At 47.8% G+C, this 24,856-nt stretch overlaps 1 protein-coding gene and 1 long non-coding RNA gene across 7 annotated transcripts in view; both read right to left on the minus strand.

Moving 5' to 3' along the window:
- The window catches only part of NAV2 (neuron navigator 2), a 708,473-nt gene that overhangs the window by 279,987 nt on the left and 403,630 nt on the right, over positions 1–24,856 (minus strand). The gene's annotated exons all lie outside the window — the stretch shown is intronic.
- Positions 17,172–24,807, minus strand: LOC145716175 (uncharacterized). Its single transcript, XR_014138637.1, has 2 exons — positions 24,052–24,807; positions 17,172–23,285 (listed from the first exon to the last, which is right to left on the minus strand). It is a non-coding gene; the product is annotated as an uncharacterized LOC145716175 (long non-coding RNA).

Raw genomic sequence — 24,856 nt, forward strand, 5'->3', positions numbered from 1 at the left:
CCAGGGTTATAAGGACCCCAGGGCTGAAGGTGAAGGAGGCATAAAGGAAAAGAAATCTTGCCTTTTGGCTCTGTGTGGCAAGCTCCCACACCCATTCCCCACAGTGAGGGGCAAGCCGCAGAGGCAGCTACTAGCTAGCTTGAAAGATCCCCAGAGGGTAGCCCCGGCCAGGGGTGGGAAAGGTCAGCAGCGCCCTTCCTGGGCCTCATGGGACAAGAAGGGGCTTCAAGTCGCCCCAGAATAAATGCTTTCTACAGTAAAGCCCTCTAGAATACGCCCCCTTATAGCTCTGCAAACCCTTCAGAGGTCAATCTTTCTCCCCATTTGCACCTGCTGAGGTCCACAGTTGAGAAAACACACCACACCTGTTGGCTTAAGCAATTGTATTTTTTTAAGGCCATCAACAACTTCCAGACAAATCCTCTCTACCTGCTCTAAAAATACACCACTGGGCCCTCCCGAGGTGGCGGCAAGCTCAGCGAACATTTGACAACTGAAAGGCCCCCGCGGAGCCCTTGTGGTCCCGCCTGGCAGAGAAAACAACCTGGAACCGTGTACGTCTACACCAGCCTGATTCAAACAAACTTCATTGTCCCTCGCCAGAGACCCAGCCAGTGTCCATCAAGGTTGCTTACCACTTTGTAATGGTCGCAGGAGTCCCGACTCTGGCCCCGGGCAGGAACCCACAAGTTGATGCTTATAGGCATGGCTCGACCCTCGGCTGCGCAGTCTGGGGAGCCACCAGCCTGCACCCTCTCCGGGCGTCTAGTTCAAAGTGCTGTGGAGGCGTGTGAAGCCTCGAAGGTTAATTTTAGCTGAAGTCACGCTCCCGCTGTGGTCAGATTCTCTTCCACAGGCCACCTCCTGAAGAGCGGCAGCTTATGTTACCCCAGCCCGCTGGGCGGCCCTCTGGCCCTCAGCCCTGACTGTAGAGTGCTGTGATTCTCCCCCTTCCAGCTCCCCCCACCAACTCCTCCTCACCCTCCAAAATAACCTGACTCTCGGTGCTTACATTTTCATGACACGCTCGAGGGAAATAAATCACGGTTCCTTTGGCTGTCCCAGGCAAACAAACCTGGGGGATGGCTCCCCGCTCGCCCGTGCTTGGCAAAGGCCAAGCGAGGAAGCTCGAGACCGCGGGGCTGCGCAAGCCTCCCTTCAGCCAGGCAGTGGCTGCTGGGGCCACACAGGAGCAGAAGCCTGACGTGCTTTCATCTTCTCAAGTGGGGTTTTGACAACCTCTGTCTGTGCGTGGTGCCTACACGTGTCTCATCTTTTGCCTGACACTCTCTCTCAGAGGAAGGAACAACAGTGCCTGTCCTCCCATTTCTCTGAAAGGCTGATGAAGGAGAGGAATCTGCATATTTCCACCCCAAAGTCTCACTCCTGCAAAGCAAGACAGTGTGAGCCTTCATTGGACCTTGCCGAGGTTTTGAAAAGGCTATCTGGTTACCCACACGGCCGTGGGTTCCAGATCTCAGTGAGTGGACCAGTGTAGACACAGGAAGAAGGTCACTAGAAGCAGCCCATTCAGGCCTAGCATCTTGCCATGCTCGGTGATCGGGACCTGGCAACTTAGTGGACTGGTCTGTACAAGGGTTGGTTGCCTGCCTGAGGGAATTCTGGTCTGCTCTTGAGATGGCCTTTCTCCATGTGGACAGGACCATGGAAAGGCTATGGAACAATTAAATCCAAAGTGGACTCCTGTGATCTCCCAACAAATCCCACAGCAAGCAAAATGCTGGTGTGCAGTGTTCGAAATAGGCGTTACCGCCACACCCAGAAACTGCTCCGTGTAGGATGCAAAGGAATGTCTTTGCTCCACCTGACGTCTACCTGTTTCACTTCCCTGGCATCCTTGGCCTCTCCTTCATAACACTCATTATGCTTGTGAGGATTTCATTCAAGTATTTACTGAGCATGTACTCTGTAGTAGGTACTTTTCTAGACTTGGAGGACTGAACAGTAAATAAGAAAGTACTCTCATGTCGCTTTAATTCTATTGAGGATGAGGGGTGGGAGAGAGAGAGACAAAATGGCAATAAACTAACAAGCAAGCTAATACTAGAGAATGATAAATACTATGAAGAAAATGCGATAGAGAATGTGGCAAGGGGTGGAAGGATACTATGGTAGGGAAATGAAGAATGGCTCTCTAAGGAGGTGATATTTAAATAGAGACCTAACTGGTAAGAAGAGGACAACCATGCAAAGACGAAGGGCAGTGGTTCTCCCAGAGCAGTATCAGCATCACATGGGGACCTGTTAGACATTCAGTTTCTCAGGACTCACTCCAGACCTCCTGAATCCAAAACTCTGAGGGTGGGCTCCAGCAGTCTGGGTTTGAACAAACTCCCTGGATGATTCTCATACACACTACAGCTTGGGACCCATTGATCTAAGGGAAGAACATTCCAGGTGGAGGGCTCTATAAACAACAGGGATCTATGGTTTTCCTTACTGCTAGAAGCCCCAGCCATGAGCCCAGGGCCTACCACATGGTAGGAATCCAATATATAATTCTGACTGCTTACGAGGCTTTAAGTCCCAGCTCCTAGAACCCAGATAGAAATCACAGAAAGGTATACATTGCAAAAATATTATATTCAGGGGCACCTGGGTGGCACAGTCGGTTAAGTGTCTGACTCTTGGTTTTGGCTCAGGTCATGATCTCAGGGTCGTGAGATCAAGCCCCATGGTAGGGCTCTGCGCTCAGTGCAGCGTCTGCTTGAAATTCTTTCTCCCTCTGCCCCTCCTGCTCCTGCCCTTTCTAAAATAAATCTTTTTTCCCCAAAATGTTATATTCATAAAACTTCAGCAAAAGCACCCACAAAGGAAGCAAAGCAGGTCATTTTGAATCCAGGTGGCCAGTGGGAAGCTTTCTGTAGTGCCTGAAACTGCCCGCCGCTGAGACTGACTTTTCACAATCTAATAAAACTTGGCATCACCAAGTTGGCAATTAGATTTCCTGCAAAAGGCTAAATGCGGTGGCCTTCTGCTTCCTGATTCTGAAACTCAGTAAGAAAGGCATTAGTGTGTGGCAGCTGGGATAATCATTTAATTGATCTTTTCCACCCACAGAAGCCTCCCTTCCCTGCTCCAACTCACTGAATTGTAAATCAATGTCACCTTCATTGTGAGCATGAAAAGGGAGGAAAAAACACAGCTCTCCCCAAACCAAATTGGAGTCAATTTCCTAATGGGGCCTTGGTGAGACTCTAAATGGGTGCTGCCATTTCTCCCCCTCTGGCCTCCTCCTGGGCCACCCACACAGCTCCATCAGGGCCAGTGGCAGCTCCCGTGACATGCAAAGCAGGAAACAAGGGGCTTCCTATGGTAGGATCTCCATAACATAAAGGGCTTGGATTCTGTTGTCAGTCAGACCATATTCAGATCCCCAAGCTGGACAATATTTTGGAAGCATCTAGAAGGGTGTTGGGAATGGAGGAAGGGGTCTATAAATATTTATTTTCCTTTTCCTCATTATTGCTGTGTATAATTTCATTCACTGATCTAGCAAGTACTTACAGTGCCTATGTACGATGCACCCTTACTGGGGGATATAGAGCAATGAGCCTAACAGACATGGAGCTTACTGTCTTGAGGGAGTGACAGACATGAATCATAGAAGGATGTCAAATAAAGACATAAAAAGATGTCAGAGGGGAATTGTGACAAATGCTATAAAGATGAGTACATGGCACCATGAGCCCATAATGGGATTACTCAACCTATCTAGCTTATTAAAATACAGATGCCCAGGCCCCAAGTGAGACTCTAAATCAACCTGGGGACATGGGTCCTGGCACAGGTGTGTTTAACAAGCTTCACAGAGGTTTCTCAGTGTTGGAGTTGGGGTTACAGACAAGCAAGCGGGGGGGGGGCGGGTAGGCCGGAATGATCCAAGTGGTAATTGATCAGAGTTGGAAACACTATATAAATTATAAGGTAAGTTTATAAACTAAATGATAATATACTTTACCAGTATAAACTATATACTGATCTCTATAGTATGTAAGTATGAACTACTGTTTAGTTTATCTTGATGTAATATTTGTAGATACGTGTATATACATGGATTAGTATACACACATTTATTTCCTTGTTCAGCCAACTGAAAAGGTCTAAAAACAATAACACCCTAGTAGCAACAAGCACACTCAGTGCCCATATCTTGGTTTCTAATATCATTCTCCAATATAAGGAACCAGGGATCCTCAGAGAAACTGCTGATTCTTGGACTAAGACGGGAAATATTCAAGACGGGTCTGGAGCAGTTACAGTGCTCCCACAGAGTAAGGATGTGTGACCACACCAAAACACACTGATGGGAGTGCGTCAAGGAAACACAGGAGCTAACTGAAAGAGCCCCCCGTGGCCAAAGCTAGAACAATGTGAGCAACAAAGTAGTATTGGATTAAAACCCAAAGTATGAAACGAATATCCATGAGTCCATACCGGTATGTTAAGTGATTGAATAAATAAATAAATGGGGAGAATAAAAAAACTCCTGTGCAAAAAGAATTCCAAATCATGTATGCAGATATTCTGTTCTCAAGGAAGTGGAGTGTGAACGGGCCGCTCCTTCAGTATGGGCTGCACAGAGAACAGTATGGAAAGGGGGCAATGAGTAATTTTATAGGAGTGAAACCTGACGAGCTCCAGGTCAGCCAGACGGTCTGGATGAACCTCACCATGGGTAAGTCATGAGGATGGCATGTGACCCTGATAGGGTACGATGAAAATGGCATGTGGTTCTTCCCTCCAAAACCCACAGTCCCGGTCTACTCATGAGAAAAGCATGAGACAAATCTCAGTGGGGGGAGGGCAGCATTCTATAAAATACCCAACCAGTACTCCACACAGCTGTCAAGGGCATCAAAACGAGGGACGTTTGAGAAATGGCCACAACCAACAGGAACCTAAAGAGGTAGGACACCTAAACCTAATGTGGCATCCCGGATGGGATCTTGGAACAAATTTCCTTAGATTTAATAAAAAACCTAAGGAAATCTGAGTAAAGCATACACTTTATGATAATTTTTAAGTATTGGTTCATTAATTGGGGCAAATGTACCACAGTAGAAGTTGTTAACAGGAGGAGAAACCAGAGGTGGAGAGAATGGGGAGCTCTCTGTACTATCTTCACACCTTCTCTGACAATTTCAATCTATTATAAAATTACAAGTCTCCTTGCAAGGACAAAACACAAATCTCCACAACTGATGATAGCATGCAGCCAGGTCTGAACACTGAACTCTTAAATACCCACTGGGTAGTATGTGGATTGGGCCATTTCAAGGGCAGAATGCCTTGCCTGAAGTCCAACGTGAGGTCACAAAACTTCAGGAACAGCATTCACTTGTATACATACACACACACACACAAAAAAAAAAAAACACATGGATATATGTATAAAGTCTATACTCTAGTGACCCGGTACCAGAAGCTCTTCCATCTTGGGTGAGGCTCCTGGAATGCTCATTAGTAACTGTGAAGGATAAAAGGGCTTAACAAAAGAGAAGCCATTCAAAACTCCAGGTTTGGCTTTGATCCTTTCAAAGGAGCCATGAAAAGAACTATTTATGCCCGAGGAATAAGTGTTGGGAATCTTCCAGTTAACAACCCAGAGCCCGATCTCAAAAAATCCTATTTGTTCTTAAAGATGTTGCATTTGATTCTTCCTCACCTTGAAGAGAAGAAATCAAAATGCCTGAGGCTCCCCCAAATTAACCAGATCAAAAGTGATCGGAGACACTGCAATTAATACAGTAAGTTAGACAACACCAGATTCCAAGAGCTTTAGTAGAGTAAAAAATGTCTCCAAAATGAATTTAATTCTCAATGGCCCATGGTCTGAAGATTTTTCAGGAACATTTTTTAAATCCTCCATGTGCTTGGAAATGTAAGCCAGCTTTTACCAGCAATAGGTGGCAGCATTTCTGTTCTCTAGGCCACATTCTACATAATTTACTATTAATAGACAATTAGAATACAAGGGTTGTTTTCAAGGTCCTACCACCTCCTTTGTTTTCCATTAAAGGATAAACTTTCTCTACAAATTGCTTTTACCAGAGACAAAAATCACATCTTTTGAGGGGGGGGGGAAAACAACAAAAGAAAAAAATAAAGTGACAAATTAATTTCCCCAAACATAATAAAACTAATTTCATCATCTTGTCCCGGCCATCTGCTTCGTAGATACCAATCTAACTGCATTTTCTACTGCCCGATAACTTGCTTAATTCAGTTAGCTCCTGTGACCCTGCTTTTGTGAACAGTTCTCCGTGAGACCTTCCCCTGGTGACTTCTATCCCAGGAACTGGCTAGCCAGGAGCCTTTCTCTCAGGGAGGCCCCTTTCTAGCTGCCTGTCCATCCGTGAATGAAGTTTTAAAGAAGCCAGCTACGATGGATTGGGTTGGGTAATGGGTACCACGGAGCACCTCCTGCGTGTCAGGCACAAAGCCCTTTATTGGCACTTGTCGCATTGAATCCTCACCATCTCAGACTTGGTTTCTCTGACTGGTCCCACTGTACTCCTGAGAAATCAGAGGTCCATCGAGGTTAAAACACTTGCTTAAGGTCTCAAAACCAACCCTGTCTGACCCAGCAGTCTAAGCCTTGGGCCCCTATTCAGGTAACTCAGCGCGGCAGAGAGAGCTGCTTCTAAGCCTGGGTTTCAACAGAAGCACCAAGTTAAGTGTGAGACGAATGTGCAAAACGCAGGATTTCAAGGGAATATCGGAAAGCCAGCTTCAAGACGTTTCCTGCTCTATCAGATGGAGGATATAAAAAGAGAGGAAAGTGTCGTAGAGAGGATTTTTTTGAGAGGAGGGTGTCATTGGAGAACGCTGTGCTATAAACACATCCTCTATGCATCTGCTCAAACCTGGGCTTTAATGGGGTCATGGGGGGTCTTGAGATGAACATTCCTGCCATGGTGCAGGATGCTATGGTCTGAGATCTGCCTCCTGTCCTGAGAATCTTGAGGGAGAGAAAGGGCATGGCTGATGGTTCCAGTGGTGGAGCCAGAAACCATTACAGGCTGGGACTGGTCTGTAGCACCTGTTAGGGCAAGAAAATTGAGTGTCTCCTTGGAGAGACTGCACACTGGGGTTCATCTCAGGTCCTAGAAAGGGGCCCTTGAAGTGCCCCACAAAAGAAAACCACAGCGTTCAACAGAGCGGGGAACCAGCTTAGGAAAGTACCATCCCAGTAGGCATCTTTCTCCATGCATAGCTCCCTGGGAATAGAGGGCGAAGGCCAACTGTTTTCACCCTCCCTCTGCAGGGTCCTGATCAGAATTCAAGTTTGGGGGGCGCCTGGGTGGCTTAGTCGGTTAAGCGACTGCCTTAGGCTCAGGTCATGATCTCAGGGTCCTGGGATCGAGGCCCACATCGGGCTCCCTGCTCGGCCGGAGCCTGCTTCTCCCTTTCCCACTCCGCCTGCTTGTGTTCCCTCTCTCACTGTCTCTCTCTGTCAAGTAAATAAATAAAATCTTTAAAAAAAAAAAAAAAAAATTCAAGTTTTGCGCTTTGATTAGTATTACGGGGAAGGATATTCTAATTCCTCATTTGAGACTATCTTTGCAAATTATTGTGACCATAGGGCTTTCTGTGAATGAGCAGAAAGGCCATGGGCTGGGAGAGCCTTAGTCCCATGGCAGGAAAAAAACCCAAGGGGCTTTGTCCATAATCCACACACCACACTCACCCGAATTGTTGCTTACGGGAGTATAGTCTCAATTCTCGCTGCCTGTCAGAATCCCCTGGGGAGCTTTTAAAAAACACAGATGTCTAGGCCCCACCTTTGAAGAGTGATTCAGTAGGTTTGAATGACCCACACAGCTGCCTTTTTTTTTTTTCCTTTTCAAAGTTTTCTAGAGAATTCTAATGCCCAGGCAGGGGTGAGAATGATCAGATCATGTTCTACATATAGATAACATGGGTAATTATCTCTGGAGGGAGGAAGGGGGAGCATTTCATCAGCATCTAAGTTACTTCTTAATGTTTAGATAATTGATATTATACGGTGAATGGGGCAGCACGGTCACTAAATATGTGCCACCAAGGAGAGCCTCAGCATTGCTCTTTCTGGTCTCTCCCAAGTCTTAGCATACAGTGGCAGACAAAAGCAATATGAGAATATTAAAAATCAATTCCCACCTCCTCTCCAGAAAGGAATCTTCATTTTATAGGTTAGAGAACTGAGATTCACAGACGCTATTAGCCTCAGGTCCGGCAGTGACCAAGAAGCAAGGCTGACATTCAGCCCAGGCCTTCTGCTTTCCAAGAGCAGGTTCTCAACCACAGCACCTTCGTCTTTCTATGAATTGTCATTAACGTAGAGATCAAGACATTCTCTTCCCTGGCCCCAGGCCTGATCCTGTTTCACAGTTCAAGTTCAAGAATGGGCAGGTACTTGAGAAGAAGGGAATTTGACGACAGCAGAGGTGACTGAACTTCAACGTCAAGGCCACTAGGAAACAGGCATCACGCACTATGTGGTATCCCTCTGATGGAGAAACAGAATTCAGGAAGGGAATATTTTCCAATGAGAAGTATACTGGAGAATTCAGCCACCTACAAAATGCGTTAGATTATAAAGCCCAAAGGGATCTTGCCTGACATTTCAGGGCCTTGTTTCTTTTCACAGAAGGGTGTGGGAAAGAGGCTGTGTGAAGATGGCACGCTGTAACCACTGAGGCAAATTCAGCATGAATGAATTTTTAAAAATTGCCCGTGCAATCAACTACCAAGCGCCAAGTGAGCAAGACATCAGGGGACAAAATGAACAAATAAAAACCCTCTGTAGGGACATTCCAGGTGCAGAAATCAGACACACATGGTTTCGTGGAAATTACCCAGGCTTTGATTCCAGGCAGGAGTCAGTTTGAATTCCGGCTCTGTCACTTACCAACTGACCTGGTGACTCTGGGTAAGCCATTTAGCCTTTGGAAAATCCCCACAGCCAGAACACAGGAGTCCTTCAAGATTTCGTTGCACATCTTTCTTAAGAACCTAGACCAACCTGGTTACATATTTCAAATAAATGAAAAGAGACAGACAGCCCGATAAGGAAAGGCGGCTTCACGGCACATGAAAATTTAATGTCAATGACAGTCAGGTTTGGCCCTAGTCAATAGGAAGCATAAATAGCTGTCACCTAATGGCCAGGTCCTCTTGAAAATGGGTTATTCATCTGAGCCCATCTCCCAGGGGACAGCTGCAAATACCATCAATAGTGGTACTAAGCAACGGCCTTATTTATAGCCAAGGAACAGATTCCAAAGATAGAAGAGGTCATGGAGGCTGCACCCCCTTCTCCAAACTCCCAGATTCCTAGATGGCTGAGAGGTGAGGCGGGAGAACAGGTCTTACAGGATTGTCTGAAGAGAGTGGGAAGACTGTCAATAAAAGTGAGACAAACTGAAAAGGAGAGCTTTGAAAAGAAGCCACGAAAGGAGGAGATGTAGATGGTGCTCCCTATGCCTGGTGCTGCTCAATCAGCCACCACCCATCAGTGAGACTGCCCCATCTCTCAGCTAATACCTAACATTTGGTAAGTAGAAGATTTCTCAAAATCTTTCAGCATGCATCCAGGGTCAAGTGAGGGCCATTCAGGTCCCTTGGCCACACCTGCCATGAAAGCATTCTCTGATGCCCACAGAATCAAGACCCAAATCCTTGACTTGACTCTCAAGAGCTGCTGCTTCCATAGATGCCCCTAACTGCCCACTCATTCCCTTCACCTCAGCCCAATGACATTACTGGCAATTGCTCATAGAGAACCACCTCTTTCCAGCCTCAGGGCTTCACTCCTACGGTGAGAATGCATAGTCTCCACAAATGGGGATCCTGTGTATTTCTCAAAGAGCGGTTGGTTCAAATACCACTCTTCCCCAACCCCCCATTTTCCCTTGAGCTTTTCATCCATGTACTTAAGTGTCTTCATTCCTATTTTCCATTTTAAGGTCTCTGAGGGCAGGATCTATGATCATTACCTCCATATCCCCTTGCAGTTTGGTGCCCACTCAAGTGCCAAGAAGTGTTTGTTGGATGGATGGATGGAAAGAAGGACAGAAAGGAGAATGGATGGATGTGATGGGTTACAGAGAACCAGCAGGGAACACATTATCCACGATGTCACTGTCATCCAGGACAGCCAGTAAATGGAATGTCCTGGTTATCACAATATTGTGATGAATACAGTGCTCCTCCCACAACATCATTCCAGGTTTGACCACGGATAACTATCTCAAGACTGGAATAAAATCTACCTTGCATTTCAAATGGAATAGACAAAATTGCCTTTGACTAACGAATCACAAAGCACTTGGATAAGTCAGGGTTAGGAATCTCCCGATTGCTGCCGTATTGTGTGGTGTGTGAGAGGGATGGTCTGCAGAGTTGGTGAAAACATAATTGAAAATACATAATTTTTCTATATTCCTTTCCTCAGTGGAGTCTTATAAAGCTTGTATGAACATTATATACTTTTAATTATATGACACTACAAATCAGAGGCACAGGGACACACACACACACACACACACACACTGCAGGAGGTCTGGCTCTTCCCACTCTGACTCAATGAGCAGACCCGAATTCAGAAAGTAGTAGAAGTCACTATGCACACCACCCAGAGATCACATTCTAACATCACTCTCCTGTGTCCTCCTTAATCCCAGCCCTCCTGACCTTCAAGCTCTCCTTACCCTGGGCCAAATGTTCCTAGGACCCACAGCCCAGGACTACTTCCCAAAGCCACCAGCCACCGATGGGGCGAGGAGGAGAAAACACATGTCCAACAACTCAGGCCACTATTTTTTTTACCTTGGCTCCTATGTGCTCACAGGTAGAACTGGTTCTGTGGCACACAGCTTCTCTGTCACGAAAGCAGGAGAAGAGCAAGGGGCTTTGCTGGCTGGGACAGTATCCTCCAGGCCTGGGGAGCTGCCAAGGATTCCCAGCAGTGCCCTCCCACGAGCAACGGGCCTGTGTCACGGCGTTCTGCTTTCTCTCAATTGTAGGCAGTATCTCAATTAATCCTCCCGTCTTCGGAGGCAGGCATTGCTACCCCCTTGCACAGAGGAGAAAACTGACACTCTGGAGGGGTAAGTGACTCATGTCAGCTGCACGGGATTTGAACCCCTCTCTGTGCTCATCATTAAGCTACGCTCCCACTATTTCGGCAGATAACTGGGAAGGCTGCAGCATTCCATGCTGCTATGTGCTCTCGTGCTCGGCCACTGTCCCCCACTGAGTAGCTGTGGCAGTCTCTGCAGCTAGAGAGGGACATGAAAGGTGAGCTGCAATTCACCAGAGGAAACATCCCCCTGCTTGATTCCCAAGGCAAAGCTGACCCACTCGGTGTGATCAGAGGCTCCGTCCGAGTTAAGCAGATGCACTGGTGGTGATTCCCCTGCATATAGTTTTGATATATGGCACCAGGCTCGATACGCCCACCTGCGAGTTTTTCGGTGCCAAGAATGAACAGAAGGGAATGCACTGCAGAAATATTAACCTTGGCAGTCTCCCGCCACAGTAAACCTCTGGTTGAGTTTTAATGAAATCTTGCACAAGAGCAGAAACATCTGTATCGCTGGTAAAAATAAAGCCCAGCCTGGAACACATGACCTTCTTTATACAAGGACGTGACAGATCTGGAGAGGAAGAGAAAGGAAGCCTTTCTCCGTGATCAAAATGACTGCTTATGACAAAGAGAGAGGACAGGGCTCCTCACCTCCACCTGTGTCCTCTCATGAGGCTCACGGGCTGCTTGCCAGTGAAGACATATTCTAAGTTGCTGCAACTTGGGCCTTCCTAGTGGGCTTATTTGTGTGGGAGAGCAAAAGTCCTGCAAACTGCCTGTCCCCACTGGCTCTTTCTTGTCCCCACAAAACCATTCTCCAGGATGAATAAACACCAACATACTACTTTGAGCCTGACCAGCACAATGAGGTATAATTGCTTTAAATAACCTAAATTAATCATCCAGCCAAGCCAAAATTAAGAGCATGGACACTGTCTCATATAAAACATGTAACAAGAAGAAGCCACAGGTGGTCAGGGGGAGGCCTCAGCCATCACAGAGTAAATATCACTGTGTAAGTAGGGAGTGAGGCATCTTCTGCTAAGTGGCTTTTCTAAAAAACAAACAGCACAGGGCCTCCTGAAACCCAGACTCAAGAGAATCCCCTTGCCCAATCTCCCTCCTCCTCAATACACAAATGCCCTGTACAAGCCCCACGCCAAGTTTCCCCAAAACCCCAGGATGAAGACCCCCTTCACCCCTAAGGAAGCCATCCAGCACTACCTTAAAAGCTCTTCCTTCCACCAAGTTGAATTTTGGTCTTGGTTTGGTGCAGAGAACCCCAGAGATTAATCCTTCCAGCCCTTCTGCATCATGTCTCCTCCACAACTCTTTATATAATAAAAGTGTTTCGCTTTCCTGTAAATACTCTTCATAGAACAAAGCTTTGGTTCTCTCACTCCCTGGCTGTTCTTCTCCAAACAGGGTGATGATGAATAACGATCACAATGGTGATGATTAAAATAAAAGCAATGGGGGCGCCTGGGTGGCTCAGTCGGTTAAGCGACTGCCTTCAGCTCAGGTCATGATCCCAGGGTCCTGGGATCGAGTCCCGCATCGGGCTCCCTGCTCAGCGGGAAGCCTGCTTCTCCCTCTGACCCTCCCCCCTCTCATGCTCTTTCTCTCTCTCTCTCTAATAAATAAATAAATAAAATCTTAAAAAAATAAAATAAAATAAAAGCAATGATATGAGCTCTTCTTCATTAAGCACATACTATGTGGCATACACTATACTATGCATTTTCTAGGCACTTCTAATTAAATCCTCACAGCAACCCTGGGAGTTCAGGACTATCATTCTGTTCATGTTACACCTTGGAGAAATCAAAGCTTACGTGTGACTGAACTTGCCCAGGGTCACAGAGCTAGTAAGTGATGGTGTTGGCGTTTGAACTGAGACTCACTCCAGAGACTGCCCTCTTCATCACCCTGCAGAACAGGGGCCTAGTCCAACTCAGCCACATCCTGCCGAAATGGTCCCCCATATGGTCAGCCCGCTTCATCGTACACGGGGCTATCAATGCCCATCTGCCTGACACCGTCCTTGTTCTGGTGGAAGCCCAAACTGCCTTCCTCTAACTGGGAAGACACCGATCTTGAACAACCATGCTGGCGCTCTTTGCCTGAGTAGAAGCATGAAAGAGGGTCCAGCAAACAGAAGTGGCGGGCAGCGAAGACAAAATGTCTATCGTTTAACAGTCTGGAGGGATGCTGGGCCAGGAGAAGACCCAGCAAAGAAAGAGGTGTCAGGGCGTGCAGAAAGGCTCATCCCTGTGGCAGAAGAGGGCTGGCAAAGGAAGCTGCTTTACAGGAGACCCCAGGCAGGTAGCAGGGAGAGGGGCTGCTCCGCCTTCTCACGGGCTCACTCTGTGCCCACCAGTTTTCACTCCCCACGCCAGGACAGGACCCTGCTGTTGCCAAGCTGGTTGGACTAAGTCACAGACAGTAAAAATGACCTGTCTGGCTGCCATATCCCTGATCAAAGTGGACTCATTTCAAAGGCGAGCTGTCAGCAACGAGGGAGATTGCAATCAGACAAGGAAAAATAAACGATAAGGTTACCTCAGGGGTTAAAAAAAAAAAAAAAAAAAACTCCCTGAAAAAATAAAGTTCTCTTTTGTGCTTCTGAAATTCTTAGTTCTCATAACTACATGAGGAAACACAGACACTAATTAAGGAATATGTTTGGGTCCTGCCTGGGTGACACCCTAATGTTCACTTGGCTTCATTCATGCTTTGTCTCAGGTGGGGAAATTTTCCGAAGCTGTGAGCTTAAATAGCTTACTCAACACTAGCGATCAGGCTGGGATCCCAGTGTGTGGAGATCCCAACTTTTGTCCCACACACCCTCTTGTGTTCATCACAGTGCCGTGAAAGCACAAAAGGTTCCAAAGGGCACACACACACACACACACACTACACAGAGACATCTGTTCTCCTTCCTTTTTCACTCTCTTGAAAAAAGACAAGGAATCTCCAAGCCACCAAGCTAGAATCACACTAAACTTAAACCTCTGGAGAGTTGGGTTTCAGATCACTTCAGGGCCTGGATTTTCAGAGTAAAACAATTTGGTCAGGAAAGGACTTAACTGCACAGGTCTCAGGATATCTCTGTAGAAATGGGAAGAAGAGGGGCGCCTGGGCAGCTCAGTGGGTTAAGCGTCTGCCTTTGGCTCAGGTCATGATCCCGGGGCCCTGGGACCAAGTCCTGCGTCAGGCTCCCTGCTCAGCGGCAGGCCTGCTTCTCCCTCTGCCTGCCGCCCCCCTGCTTGTGCTCTCTCTCTGTCAAATAAATAAATAAAGCCTTTAAAAAATTAAAAAAAAAAAAGAAATGGGAAGAAGAATTACTTTACATGAGTTACGATGGGGAAAATGGAAATTTTCCTTGCTTCTCAAGCCCTGGGGACTTGCTACCACCTATAAAACCTACAGATGGGTCTAGGAGGGGGCAGCTTTGCCTGGAAACCAACTGGGGTCCTCTTTTTCCCTTTGTGAAGCTGTGAGCAGCCCCCAAGTGCTGGAACATCCAGAGGACACACACAAGCCAGGCTTGTCAGAAGTGGGCCCAGTGCCACTCTCTGCACCGAACTGCCAGTGAGGAAAGCGTGCTTGATTCTGCCCCGGGGCGGGGGGGGGATGGATTTAGTCTAGCTGGGGGGAGGACGGAGGTGCAGCAGGGGTGGGGGGGGAACACTATAAAACCATTGCTAACGTCACATCTGCATTAATCAAAGTGTGTCAATTTAGTAAAAGATGAGGGGCTCCCTTGGGCTCCGGGAAGCTGCCAAGTTAGGCTCTTTTATCCAAGTTTGAGGCCCTGGGCTGAAACCCAGGGGCAGGCAGTTAGAACAATTTCTCCATCAAATTACTCTCCTGAAAAGGAGCATGTTCCAGCCTCCCCTTGACTGCTGAAAGTCACATGGGTCCCCACAAAGTAGAGGCTTTCCGGGCTCTGGTGCCCTTGCCAAAACACGTGGAATAAGGCGAGGAGAAGACAAAGGAAGGGGTCTGAACAGCACCCACACACCTGCTCTCTTCTTGCTACTGGTGCTGCTGCTGCAGCTGGGACTCTGTTCCCTTCCCAGTTTGCAGAAGCTCTGTAGGAGAAACAGCCAACACCGGGCTGTCCTGGCAGAGGCAGGCGATAGACTTTCCCAAGCTCCGGGGATTCCCTGGGCCGCCTGCACCCCACATCAGCACAGCAGATGGCCTGGCCAGTGGTGGCCCAGCACCTAAGGTGACCAGTCTTGGCAGGCACCAGATTCACCGCAGAGGACCGCCGATTCCAAATCGCACACCGTCTGCCCACACGGAGACCCACTGGGTGGCTTGCTCCGCTCGCCTGGGCGGGCTGGCTGCTTCGTAGCAGGGTTTTGGTGACAGGGACACAACAGTCTGAGCATTTACAGAACCGATGCAGTGAAGATCTATAATCTGGAATGCCCTCTCTATTCTTCCTCACCTTTCTAGATCCTATAAAAATGTTCTCTACTGGCAGGTTCCCCTCTCCCCACTGCCCAGGGGGCTTAGGATCCCTGGGCTCCTTGAAAGTATACCAGGAGAGTCTCTGAGAGTTCCCATGTGCGTCAGAATGCTTTCAATCAACCACCAGGAAGAGGACAAGGGCTAGCACCTCTGCCATAGAGTAGGCCAAGAATAATTGCTAAAGTGGATTCCTGCCACTCTCCTGCGAAAACCTTCAAGAGCATCCCATTACCCTCCAGATGAAATCCCAACTACTCCTGAGCCCTTGGCAAAGTCTTTCAGGCTCAACCTGTGCTCACCTCTCTGCCTTAAACTGCCCCCCCAACCCAGCCCCACTCCCTGAGCGCAGTAGAGGAGATGGGTGCTGAGGGGTTAAAAGAATGCCAGCTAGGGTAGTCCCAGTGTTTCAGATCTATGGATTTGGGGATTTTGCTTCCAAGAATCCATAGATTAATGGGAGGTTGTCAGGTGTACTGGAAAAGCTAACAGGCTTTGAAGTCTGTTAAACCCAGACTTCAAAATCCTCTCCACCTTGCATTTGGTAACCTCAGGCAAGTTATTTAATATCTCCGAACCTCAGTTCTTCTCTCTGTACAACAGGTGTCATGTGAAGGGAGCCGAGAGATAATGTAAGTAATGCACCACCACAGTGCTTGGCACAGTGCAAGCTTGGGATCCCAAAGCCCCAGCACAGCCTTCCAGAGCAGAGTTACGCTAAAGCAGTGCTTGGTCCGCAGTCAGAAACAAGCCCCACCTCCTCCTCCACAGCCTCCCTCCCACCATGCCCCGCGCGCTCTCCAGTCATCCCCACACGCGCGCAAACCAGCCTCTCCTCGTGTCTCTTCCAAGCCATTTTCCCACAGCAGAGGAGACTGGCAGTGATGATTTCAAACCAGATTTATGAAAACCCATAACCAGAAGATTAAAATTCCAAATGTCATCTGGATAAGACGGGCCAGATGCTTGGAGAACTGCAAAAGCCTCCAGCTCTTTGCACTGGCAGAGAGGTGGGAGTTGCCAAGAAGCTCATGTCGGAGGGTTTCACTCGGTGGGGAAGGGAGTGTACATTGTCTATGACAGAAAAAAAGAGACACATTTTAAGTGGACTGAGTGGATACGCTGCACCTGCTAGATGAACTCAAACGCCATCAACCGGTGTTTGGTGTGGGCTCTTATTCACCGGGAGGTAACAGTGTTCCAGGCTTGGCTCACCAGCCCTTCTCCTGGGTGGGTTTGGAATGCATATCTGTCTACCCTAAGGCCTGTGCCAGGGACCAGAGGGAGGGAATCAGACCAGGACCACTAGGAGAAAAAAGCCCTAGAGGGTAAATCATTAGGACCAGGTTCACACCAACTGGCTTCAGCTGGAGCCACCTCCCACAGATCCCAAAAAGCTGAAAGGGAAGGTGAAAATTGTTTCCAGAACTCCTACCATATGCATGCCCACACAAGGCTTCACCAAGTCCTGACAACAGCCTGATAAGAGTCAGCGCTGTCATCCCTCCTCTGTACGGGAGGAGACCGGAGCTCGGAGAAGATAAGCAAGTCGCTCTAGCTCTTTTTTTTTTTTTAATTTTATTTATTTGAGAGAGAGAGAGAGTATGAACTGGTGGGGGGAGGGGCAGAGGCAGAAGGAGAAGCAGACTCCCCGCTGAGCAGGGAGCCCGATGCGGGCCTTGATCCCAGGACCCTGGGATCATGACCTGAGCTGGAGGCAGACGCTTAACTGACTGAGCCACCCAGGTGCCCCAAGTCGCCCTAGTTCTATAAGCTCCAAACACAAAGTGGCAGAGTCGGAATTTGAACCAGGTATTTTTTTTTAAGATTTATTTATTTATTTGAGAGAGAGAGAGAGAGAACGCACATGAGTGGGAGGGGCAGAAGGAGAGGAAGAGAGAATCTCAAGCTGACTCCGTGCTGAGCGTGGAGCCCACAAGGGGCTTGATCTCAGGACCCTGAGATCATGACCCCAGTCGAAACCAAGAGTCAGACACTTAACCGATGGCACCACCCAGGCGCCCCTAGTATCTCTGATTAGAAAATTCATCATTTGTCCTAGAATTGGCTTCTTTCCACCAGAACTGCCACAGCTCACTGTCCATTCCCACAGATGTTGGCCTGCTCCCACTGACTCCCATGACCAGAGCAGCTCAGGTAGTAAGATAAATCATCAACATCATTGTCAAAGGATTTAAAAAAAAAAATAGCACTAAAAAGAAAGCGAGACAATGATTTGTGTCAGAAAGTTGACCCTCGGCCATAGTCTAAGATTAAAACTATCAGTGAATAAAGGAAAAATGCTTTTTAAAAGTCATCTGCTTCACCGACCAAACTGAAAGACTAAAATCACCCGGGATTCAGGAATCGTTAGTCAAAGAGCTCACCCTCTTGGAACACCAAGGAGGAAGAAGGGCAAGAATGTGCTGGAACATCTCACCTACCGCTCTCCTCCCTAGCTGCTCTCTGCCCCTGGCCTTTTCCCGAGTCACTCAGGCCTACATTCTGCTACATCCATCTGCACACCTCCGTCACATCATTCCCCTGCTGTCAAACCTCCAGGGATGCCTCTCATCCTCTGAGATCAAGTTCAGAATCCATAGCCTGGCACTGATGGCTCAGTTGCACCCCCACCCTCCTTGCCCTCCACAGACAGGCAGTGTGGCTTTGTGATGGGCACACGGGCCTTAGCATCAGGCTGACCTGGGTTTAGCATCAAGGCTCACTGCCTACCAGCCATGGGACCTTGGGTGCCTTCCTAAGGCTCTCTGCGGCAAAAACGGGAAGACATCACTTTCAGAGGGAGAATTGAGATACCACACATAAAATGTGTTCAGTATAATGCATGGAACCTAGTGAGTGTTCAAGAAAAAGGACATGGGAGATTTTTAAGCCTTCATGCTGAAAGACAAGTTGGTAGCGTTGTAGTGCTCCATCTCTGACGGCCCCTGACCAAGAGCCTCTCTACCACATCCCCCTACGTTCCCAGACCAGAATTTTGCAAGCTCCAGATCAAGCCAATATGATTCTTTCCTTCCGGAGACCCACTGGTAGTCGCTGCTTGCTATCAAATGTCTGGGAGTCGCACACTTACCCCAGCTAGTTGTCTGCCATATCTCCCCATGGGTAACCTTGTCTATTGGCACACAGCATTCACACCTACCCCCTCCTATGCTCTCCTTCACTTCCATATTGCAGTCTGGATGCACGTCCCAGACTCCCTTGCAGCTGGGCTTCTGTGTGTGATTTAGGTCTGAAAAGCAGGAGAGAGGCAGAGGGGGGCTTGCAAGCAAACTGCAACAGATGGGAGTGACTGTGGAAGCCAGATCAGGGTCCAGCGTGCGGTCATCAGCTTCATGAGAGTCAGAGGTGGGTGGGTAGGGGCAGCCAGGCAGAACAGTGCCCACGTCACCAGGCCCTCTAGATCTCAGCTGTAGTGGTGTGACCTCAAAACCAAGAGCATAACTGCATCCTCTTAACTTCTGTCCTTCCAGCAATTTTGTATGTCACCGATTCCCTGTATTTTTTTTTAAGATATTATTTATCTATTTGACAGAGAGAGACAGTGAGAGAGGGAACACAAGCAGGGGGAGCTGGAGAGGGAGAAGCAGACTCCCTGCTGAGCAGCGAGCCTGATGTGGGGCTAGATCCCAGGACACTGGGATCATGACCTGAGCCAAAGGCAGACACTTAACGACTGAGCCACCCAGGCGCCCCAGCCAATTCCCTGTATTATATCCCTTCCTGCTCAAGTTACCTAGAATGGTTCCAAGTTCCTGCACTGACCCCAACTGAGTAAGTCCTCAATTTGCTCAGCATCTCCAGCTCAGTAACTACGTATATCACATTATTTCTTATGGAATTTAGGGCTCAGCCCTGGTCTTAGGAGCTGCTCACTTCAGGAGTCCATCCAGGGCCCAGATTTATCTCAACCTTGGAAACTGCCTCTATGCCAACAGGCACCACAGCGCCTGTCAAAGCCACTGGTCTGTGGGACTTACAATAAGCGTGTGTATTACCCAACAGTTCCCATGGCCAAGGAGGGCTCGGAGCATCTACAGAATCGTGTGCTGGGAAAGGAAATAGCCACCATTTGTCCCAGAGCAACCCTGGATGAGAAAACCAGACCTGTCGCAGGGACAGATTTTACCACACTTCTGAGATGGCTAACTTAACATTTCATGTTAGACAAAAACTTTCTGACCACTCTGTGTCCTTCAATACTTCCTCCTCCTTTCTCTGGTCTATCTTCCTTTCCTCTCTGGTCAACAAGACTTCGATTTCCTTTCTCATCCTGTTTCACAAAGTGTGGTAGAAAAACCATGGTGGCATGCTTTGCAAGAGTTTAGAATGCATGCTGATAAACATCGTATTTTAATAGCTACACATCTATTTCTAGGATTACATTCCATTATGCCCAATGATACTGCTTTTGCATTTATAGGTGGAATATATAGTTTCCTCTTTAAATGATTTTCCTTAAATTAAGTAGTCAACTTGAAGGAAACCAATCAAGCAATATAAAAGGTAGACAAATATGGCAAAAAATATGAGTACGGTGTAAGATGATGTTTGGGTAACACAGACTTAAATCTTACAAATATATTTTCTGGGGAATTTCAAATATCTGATCTACTTGCTTTATCAGGATAGTATGAGATAGCTCTGAGAATGTTCCCAATTCATTTTAAATAATGTTCTGTCCCACTTTTCTTTGGGGGGGCTCTTAAAGGAAGACTGTCAGATGGAGTTAAGGATTCTGATAGCCATTTGCAGACTGCGGCACTGGACATGTGAGTCAACCCCACTTGCTTCAGTCCTGTGCCCGGGAAAGGAGCTAGTGAACATGCCTGCTTACTCCAAAGGGTACTGAGTGGGGCAGAAGGAAGCAGCTACCCCTTCTAAATTAAATCATTCATTTCAATGGTGGTTTTTAGTTGAATTTATTTATCTAAATGCAGTGTGTGTGTGTGTGTGTGTATTCCTAGAGTTGGTGGAAGGAGAAAGATTTGCAATAAATTATTCAAATAAATGCTAACTGGGAAAAATGTTAGTATCTGGATATACTCTTTTTAAAAATACTTGTTTATTTTGAGTCCTTGTAAATATTCATAAACATAAAATGATCCCGAGGCTAGAATAAACAGCCTAACTCCCTTCCTTCCAGTGTAGAGAGGGGGTAAGTAGTTTCTGGGCAATTCTCAGAATCACAGGCATCTCCTGTTCTAACCAGATGTGACTGAACAGAGGGGAGACTCCCCACACTGAAGATGTAACAGGGGTGGCCACAAAGGGTCAGGTGCCCTTAGTGGGATGTAAATGCATGAGCTCTCTTCTCAGGATCTGGCTTCCAAAGAAGTCGGGGAACAATAGCTCTGTTAGCATGCAGTTGGCACCAAATATAAGTAGTACTAGGCCATGGCTGACTTCCTTAGCCACAGGGCTATGGCTGCAAAGCTAAGTAACTTCAGGATGCAGACTCACAATTATGAGAGGGAAAGGAAGTGGGTGATTTTTCTCTCCAGCCATCCCATGAAGATGCTACTGGCACCGAGGGTCCCCCCAAACTCAGCATACGAGGGCATAAGGGAAAAGGCTAGAAACAATGCCAAGGAAGCAACTCATTATCAACAGAGGATAAGACCAAATTCCCTATGGATCTACCACGGTCATTTTTAGCAGAGATGTCACAAAGCACAGCCTAGAATATGTCTAATATAGGAAAATGTCTTCTGGAGAAACAGTTGTTCTACTCACTATAAATAACACCTTGGCTCACAATGTTTTCTGGAGGGTGAGGCCACACCTGCTATGTAAAGCAATTGCGTTGGGTTGTTCAGCAGCCACAAATCCTGTCCACAAAACCAGGATCTCAGCGAGTATGCGAGAAACAGTTTAAGAAAGACACCTCAGTTCAATATAACCAACGTAACAACAGTGTACTTGGTGTAGGATCCTAACAGTTAGTGAGGGGGAGGAAGCCTTGCTGGCTTGAGTGAGGTAAGAAGGAAGGCTCCTTACCACTCCAGACACAGGTGTTCGATTTCCAAAGACTCTGCTCAAGTAGTTCGTCTGTTTGTTCAGGCATTCATTCAGTTGACAAATATTTATTGGGCCCTACCTTTGGACCAGATATTGTACTAGGTACCAGGAATTCAGCAGAAAATCAGACATGTCCCTGAAGTTATGGAACTTATCGACAAGTTGAGTGAGATGGATGGTAAGTTAATAGATTTGTAAAGGACAATTTCAGTGCATGTGGTGTGTTATGAGGGAAAGGCAGAGAGTGATGTGAGGTCGTGGCTGAGTGGGGGGTCAGGGAGACTTCAATGAGGATACAATGAGAAGGAAGCATCATGTAAAAAGCTGGGTGAGAATATTCGGGGCAAAGGAACAGCCAAGACAAAGGCTTGGAGGTGGCAAAGAGCAATAAATTGTGAAAAGAACATTAAAGGAGTTCTGGGTGCCTGCCCTCACAGAAAAAAGGGTAATGTGGGATAATATCAGGTGTCAGGTAGGGGCCAGATGACGTGGGACCTCCCAAGCCATGATGGGGGTGTTGAGTTTAGTCAACATACAATGGCCAGTCCCGGGAAGGCTTAAATGGGGACCAACATGATCTAAGTTTTCTAAAGGTCACTGTGGCCACCTGTGGGAAGAATGGATGGAGGGTTGGGGGCAGGAGTGGAAACAGGGAGCCCAGGTACTTGGCTAGTGGAATAATCCAGGTGCAAGAGGCTGGGGCCAAGTGATGGTAGTGGAGACCTAAGAAAGTGAGGAAAAGCAACCAGTAAAGACTAGGCACACTTCAGCACTGAATCAAAACTTCCTGAAGGAATAAATTATAACTTGGCTGGAATTTTACCTGATTTGGTTGGCTTTCCTAAAATCAATCATCATGAAAGTGAAACGGAATGTACATATAGCCACTAGCTCTAAAACAGAGATGGACAACAAATATCTTCGAATGTAACAATAACTGTTATATAAAATATGATTTAAGACGGGACACCTGGTTGGCTCAGTCGGTTGGGTGTCTGCTTTTGGCTCAGGTCATGATCCCAGGGTCTTGGGATCGAGTCCTGCATTGGGCTCCCTGCTCCTTGGGAGCCTGCTTCTCCCTCTGCCTGCTGCTCCCCCTGCTTGTGCTCTGTCTCTCTTTCTCTCTCTGACAAATAAAATCTTTAAAAAATATATGCATTAAGACAAGCTCAGGGCAGCATCTCCATCCTTATTAAAGAAAAGTGGCTCACTCAAAAATAAGCTATCAAGCGCATCCCGTCTTCCTCTGCCTCTCCCCTGCCCCCATAATCCAAGCCCATTCTACCTTTGTGGTTTCAAAGTTAAGAGCCCAAAACCTCCCCAGAACAAACTGTAACTTCCAAGGAGGAATGTGCTCTGGCATTATGCTTCAGTAAACCCAGAAGGCATGCTGAGATAAGAGTATTAAAGGTACCTATTAATGAAGCTGGAAGTCCTGAATAAAGAAGAGAAGTCCCAAAGGGAGACATAAACCAGAGCCTGCATCCCGGCAGAGACTGAGTCCATAACTGCTGGCAAGCTTGCAGAGAAGGCCTTTGCTTCCCAGCTTCCTCAAAGAGCAGCAGAGGGGTGGCAGCAGGGAGGAGGGGAGGCTTTATTTACTCCATCCTTCTGGAAGCCTGAGGTGCATGCCAGACAGACAGTAGAACTTGAGTCTTCAGTGGTCCTGGAAAATGGTTCTTGTTTAAAGGGAGTGCTGTCCCCCACAGCAGACCACAGTGTTGCGCTTGGCACCAAGAAGGGACCATGCTTCCCACAGCTTAGAACCAGATCCCCCCTGGCAGTAAGGGCTTGGGCTTCCATAAGAAGTTACGGAGGAAAGGGGAGAGGCTAAGGGATGGATGGCAGACAGGAATGTCAGGACATAGGCGTTCCTAAAGCCTGTGACCTGGACCTAAGTATGGGTGTGTTAGGGAGCCAGGCAGAAAGGGAGGCTCTCCCTTCATTCTCTGAATTGAATCACCTCCCACCACCACTCAGGTATAGGAATTAGCCATGCCTGTGAAGAACAGGTACCCCCACCCCATGCCCACAGCAGTCCTTCCCTCATGAGGGCCCAGCGGCAGGGCTCTACAGAGATAGCAGAAGACAGACACCTGCAAAGTATCTCCTATGGGCTCAGCACTGTGTCAGCATCTCTGCTCACCTAAGGCCTCTACAGAACTCCACTAGAAATCTTAGGCGGGAAGGACTGACCATCTCCATACTAGAGGAGAGTCAATGAGGCCCAGAGCCATGTTACTGGTGCACAGCAGAGCTGGAATCTGAAGGAGTCCATCCCAAGTCCCATATGCTTTCCACACCTACTGAGCACCACCCTCAGCTCTGCTCATCCCAGCCGGACTCTCCTCCAGGAGGCCTGGGTGCCTGCTCTCTGGATGGATACAGCCCAGGCTTCTAATGCAACCCCTCAGCTTGCCCCAAACCCTTACCTAGCTTAAGAAAGGTGACGAGTCACAGATGTCCTCACTTGGGAACTCTTTCTAAGGGAAGGAAAGAACTCTAGAGCACCCCAACTCTGCTACTGTGTGTATCCACCAACAGCAATGGGATGGGGTCTCTCTCCTCGCAGATGAAGATGGTCCTTTGAGAAGTTCCAGGCACAGCTTCTTCCTGCCCAGCGCTGGGCCTGGAGACCTGCCATGTCATGGGCTCTGCACCTGGGCTGGGAAGGGAACTTGGCGGGCTTGGCATGTATAGGCTGTAGCTGATTGGTGTATTTAGTGTGTGGGGTGGGGTGGGGTGGGGTGGGAAGGCAAGGGGAGGGGTTCCTTTGCCGTGTCCTCTTCATCTGGCAGTTGGTGAGATGGTAATGGTTAACCCAGGAGGGGTGCCCCATCCTCCTCTGGTGTCCTCGGTGTAAGTGACATCAACCCCTGCAGGCCTGGTCTACAACCAGGGCCTGGCACAGTTCCTAGCAGTGAGTGGTTAAGAGTATAGATTTTTCAGGCCAGATTGATCTGGGTTCAATAGTGTGGCTCCCCTTCTCACTAACGATGGGACTCAGGGTAAGTTACTATCTTGGGGGATTTCGTATCCTTATGTACACAGCAGGAATAATTATAGCACTGACGTCACGGGGCTGTGGTGCAGAGTAAATGCGGTGATGTGTGTAAGGCACGGAACGGTGCGTGCCACCTAGCAAGTGCTCAGTACCTGTTAACTCATAGAAAAGATAAACTCTTTTTAAACAAATGTCACTAAAGTGAAAGGTCTTCCTCAGATGCAGCAGCAGAT

The sequence above is a fragment of the Leptonychotes weddellii genome, chromosome 11, assembly GCF_054177405.1.
Source record: "Leptonychotes weddellii isolate Sample4059 chromosome 11, ASM5417740v2, whole genome shotgun sequence".
NCBI lineage: Eukaryota > Metazoa > Chordata > Mammalia > Carnivora > Phocidae > Leptonychotes > Leptonychotes weddellii.